At 47.0% G+C, this 5,221-nt stretch overlaps 1 long non-coding RNA gene across 1 annotated transcript; it reads right to left on the bottom strand.

Moving 5' to 3' along the window:
• Positions 1 to 612: 612 nt before the first annotated feature.
• LOC137430510 (uncharacterized) lies at positions 613 to 1,746 on the bottom strand. Its single transcript, XR_010985071.2, has 2 exons — positions 1,614 to 1,746; positions 613 to 1,534 (listed from the first exon to the last, which is right to left on the bottom strand). It is a non-coding gene; the product is annotated as an uncharacterized LOC137430510 (long non-coding RNA).
• Positions 1,747 to 5,221: the final 3,475 nt, after the last annotated feature.

Here is a 5,221-nt window from a genome sequence, read left to right as displayed (position 1 = left end):
AAATACCCAGACCTACTACTGCGGCTCACACACTCAGTATGTAAATACCCAGACCTGCTACTGCGGCTCACACACTTAGTATGTAAATACCCAGACCTGCTACTGTGGCTCACACACTCGGTATGTAAATACCCAGACCTGCTACTGTGGCTGACACTCGGTATGTAAATACCCAGACCTGCTACTGTGGCTCACACACTCGGTATGTAAATACCCAGACCTGCTACTGTGGCTCACACGCTCGGTATGTAAATACCCAGACCTGCTATGGTGGCTCACACATTCGGTATGTAAACACCCAGACCTTTTCATGCATGGGTTTGAATCCCGGCCCAGATATAAACCGTCATCGCGGGGGTTCGGTTCACGGGTGGAGTGATTTGTCAATGTGTGTGTGTCCTCCTTCGGATGAACGTTAAACTGGGAATTCCGTCTGCTGGTGTTACTTGGTGGATGTTCAAGACCCGACGGTGTCCCTAACGAAGAGTGGGCAATAGGGTGGAGTGAAAAGTCCAAATTTTTTTTTTTTGAATTTTAACTAGCTAGATATGCCAAAAGGTGCCATTACATCTATAGAGCACTGTGTTAAAATTGTATTAAAATTGAACAATATTTTGATGTCCCTCAGTCACTTTTTATTTTACTATACTATGCAACATAGTAAAACAGCTCATAGATGCATTCAAATCATAGGTCTATTATAGTTCGTCTCAGAATGTTACAGTCACACAGTTACAATGTGAAGTGTGTGAAGTGGCGCTTCGATTCAAACGATGGCATCATCTGTCGCGAGGCGACACGGGGCGACACGGGGCGACACGGGGCGACACGGGGCGACACGGGCACGGATGAAGCCGTCTCGCCTTTTCTTGCCACACACAGCTCGAGCGGCCCCGGCCACGAGTTTCACAGTCCTTTCCACGGCCTGTGTGTGCCAAGGGAATTTGGCATCTTCGTCGTGAGTTTTCATTCGTTTGAGATTGGTCTCTTCTCTTTCCGCCTTCCTCTTCAATCTTGACGTCTCTTCTTGATCTATTCCGCCAAGTACCATGTTCCTCGGTCCTCTCTGGTCTTGAAGGAACTCTCGCTCTTTTTGCGGCACTTTATGTTCTTTCGAGCAGTTACAGTTGGACACCACGTCAGAACATTTACATTTGCTAAGATCAAACAGATTGTTAGATTTGTCGAGAAAGTCTGTGAGGAGTCGGTGTTTGTAGGTGGCTTGATCCTTTCTTCCCTTGTAGACTTTTAGGATTGAGTTGTACTTGTCGTGGAAGGATCTGAGTTTTTCAATCGCTTGCGCGTGCGATACCTTTGGAAGAGAGGCCGTTTCCCATACCTCTTGAATTTCATAGCACAGTTTGTGAGTTTGTCACCAAATGAAGGGTATTTGCCATTCTCCGTCCTCAGCTGTTGCCGAGATTGAAGGTATCCTTTCATGACATCAGCGTACGTTGGGAGAACGTTAGTTTGGATGTTTCGTGGAGCTCCAAATATCACGCATGTAACTTGATCTCTTGTGACCGCCATCGATCTGAAAACAAACAAAAACAACTTATTACAGGCTTAACTTAGGGTTCCCCAGACAGACAGCACAAACAACACGAACTCACACACGAATTGAAGGTGGGGTGGCAGGAGTGTAGCAATCGCCCAAGTGCAGCAAATCGTCTCATCTGGCATAAATAGTCCCAGCCAGTGCTAATACAAACGGGGTGCGTATCACGACGCAGCTCACCAAACCACCCCCGTCGGTGACGCTCCTCAGCCCTGGTTGGCTGGCTGAGGGCTTTGTGGCCACGCCTTTGATGACGCGGGGGTGGGCCACACCCTGTTCTGGCGCCCCGCCCCCTTCTTCTCCAAGTCACCTCGTGGTCAATGGCGGATCAAAGCATGTATGTCGAAATGCGATAATATGCCAAAATTTCAATGATTATTGAGGGCGATGAAGGAGTGGTCAGAAATAATTATAATTTTGCAGGATTGTTTCTATGGTCATTTGGCACATTTCCCATATACTGGCTTATAAAAAAATTTAAAATGATATTTTTACTCCACCCTAGTGGGCAAGCTATCTCCGGCATCCTGAACAACTTACAAATTCCTGCCCCAACCAGCAGGTGGCACTGCATCAGCGGCACTGCGGCCGCCCACCGCAGCCAATGATGCCGCCCCACAGCCTTGTGCTGCATACAATGGAGAAGCAAATGATCTTAAATTGCAGCTCTGTGCAGCATCATAAAGAAGAAGAATCTGCTAAAAAATGTCATCTTTTTCCAATTGCTTATTCTTACCTTATCCCTCTTTAAGTGGTTTTAAAACCGAGTTCAAATAGCAAAAACCGAATAAGGTGTTGATTGAAGATTGAAGATTGATAAAGTTTATAACCCATGTTACCGTGTGCAGTAATAACCATTTTGTGTCCAAAGGTATCATATACAGTAGTATGTTGACCCCTGAGCATTCCCATCTGAACCCCATTCCCATCTGAACCCCATTCCCATCTGAATCCCATTCCTATCTGAACCCCATTCGCACATTCCCATCTGAATCCCATTCCCATCTGAACCTCATTCCCACATTCCCATCTGAACCCCATTCCCATCTGAACCCCATCCCCATCTGAACCCCATTCCCACATTCCCATCTGAACCCCATTCCCATCTGAACCCAATTCCCATCTAAACCACATTCCCATCTAAACCCCATCCCCATCTGAACCCCATTCCCACCTAAACCCCATCCCCATCTGAACCCCATTCCCACATTCCCATCTGAACCCCATTCCCATCTGAACCCCATTCCCATCTGAACCCAATTCCCATCTAAACCACATTCCCATCTGAACCACATTCCCATCGGAACCCCATTCCCACATTCCCATCTGAACCCAATTCCCATCTAAACCACATTCCCATCTGAACCCCATTCCCACATTCCCATCTGAACCCCATTCCGATCTAAACCCCATTCCCATCTAAACCACATTCCCATCTGACCCACATTCCCACATTCCCATCTGAACCCCATTCCCACATTCCCATCTAAACCCCATTCCCATCTGAACCCCATTCTCACATTCCCACCTGAACCCAATTCCCATCTAAACCCCATACCCATCTGAACCCCATTCCCATCTGAACCCCATTCCCACATTCCCATCTGAACCCCATTCCTACATTCCCATCTGAACCCCATTCCGATCTAAACCACATTCCCATCTAAACCACATTCCCATCTGAACCCCATTCCCACATTCCCATCTGAACCCCATTCCTACATTCCCATCTGGACCCCATTCCGATCTAAACCACATTCCCATCTGAACCCCATTCCCACATTCCCATCTGAACCCCATTCCCATCTAAACCCTGATCTCATGATTTCTGGAGCCCAGGTTTCGGTGATGTTGTCCATGTTTGTTTATTGTCTTCGTGTTCTTCTAATTCAGGTAAAAGTGAACCAGTCAATGTCCTTGTCCAGCATGAGCCTGAGATCAATACGAACAAAACAAAGATCATGAACATTGGGAAGTTTATTAATCTTGTCGATTAGTGAGATATCCATTTTGTTAGTTCTTAGTTTAAGAAAATACACACTTTGAAAGGAGACAGGTTGCTACCTTTGCAAAAGGTGGTTTGCTAGTCCACCAAACGGATCAGCAGGGGAAAAAAGGGACAATTGAGAGAGAGGGGAAACACCAACAAGATGGAGGGAAACATGGACAAACGATGGGTGTGGGGACGAATGGGGTCAGGAGAGGAGGCATCAGGTGCACAAGATGATACAGAAGGTAAGTCTCTGAGAAAATGGGAATTTGAAAGGTGTGGGGCGTCTTGGATTGGGGATGGTCTGAGATGGTGATGACCAGGTGTCTTGAAGACCTGGACTGTTCTATGACCAATCAGCTTTCGGCACACAAACAGCTCATTTGAAACGGTTCATAAGGAACGGCTGGCTTGGCAAGCGCCGACAAGCTGCTTGGTGACTGAAGACAACCAAGGTTCCTGTCGACCGGCATCGGGAGGTTTCCTTGGACGCTCCGTGAACAATCATGTCCGTAATCTCGTTTCGTTTTATTGGCGACAATTACGATTCAAAGTACACGGCAGCAAATGCCAAATGCTCTCCGTTTACAAGCTTTTCAACCATTGAAACGTAGGATGTTTCTCATTGGTCGACTGGCATTATGTACCAATAAGAACCCACCTGTGCTGCGTCAGTCTCATGCACAAGCACACCGACACGCGCGCGCACAATGTGTGTGTGTGTGTGCATGTCACCGTGTGTGCGTGTGCATGTTACCGTGTGTGTGTGCATGTTACCGTGTGTGCGTGCGTGCATGTTACCGTGTATGCGTGCATGTTACTTACTGTGTCTGTGTGTGCATGCATGTTACTATGTCTGTGTGTGCATGTTACTGTGTGTGCGTGTGAATGTTAATGTGTGCGTGTGCATGTTACTGTGTGTGCGTGCATGTTACTATGTCTGTGTGTGCGTCCATGTTACTATGTCTGTGTGTGTGTGTGTGTGTGTGTGCATGTTACTGTGTGTGCGTCCATGTTACTATGTCTGTGTGTGCATGCTACTCTGTGTGCATGCATGTTACTGTGTGGGTGTGTGTGCATGCTACTGTGTGTGCGTGCATGTTACTATGTCTGTGTGTGCATGTTACTGTATGTGTGTGCATGTTACTGTGTATGAGTGTGCATGTTACTGTGTGTGTGTGTGTGCATGTTAGTGAGTGTGCATGTTACTGTGGCTGTGTGTGCATGTTACTGTGTCTGTATGTGCATGTTACTGTGTCTGTATGTGCATGTTACTGTGTGGGAGTGTGCATGTGACTGTGTCTGTGTGTGCATGTTGCTGTGTGTGTGTGCATGCATGTTACTGTGTCTGTGTGTGCATGCGCATGTTACTGTGTGTGAGTGTGCATGTTACTGTGTCTGTGTGTGCATGTTACTGTGTCTGTATGTGCATGTTACTGTGTATGAGTGTGCATGTTACTGTGTGTGTGTGTGCATGTTGCTGTGTGTGTGTGTGTGTGTGCATGTTACTGTATGTGCGTGCGTGCATGTTACTGTGTGTGCATGTCACTGTGCGTGTGTGCATGTCACTGTGTGTGCGTGCATGTTACTGTGTGTGCATGCATGTTACTGTGTGTGCATGTTACTGTGTGTGTGTGTGCATGTTACTGCGTGTGCATGTTACTGTGTGTGTG

The sequence above is a fragment of the Myxine glutinosa genome, chromosome 7, assembly GCF_964187855.1.
Source record: "Myxine glutinosa chromosome 7, kmMyxGlut1.1, whole genome shotgun sequence".
NCBI classification, from domain to species: domain Eukaryota; kingdom Metazoa; phylum Chordata; class Myxini; order Myxiniformes; family Myxinidae; genus Myxine; species Myxine glutinosa.
This window is presented reverse-complemented; position numbering and strand designations above follow the sequence as displayed.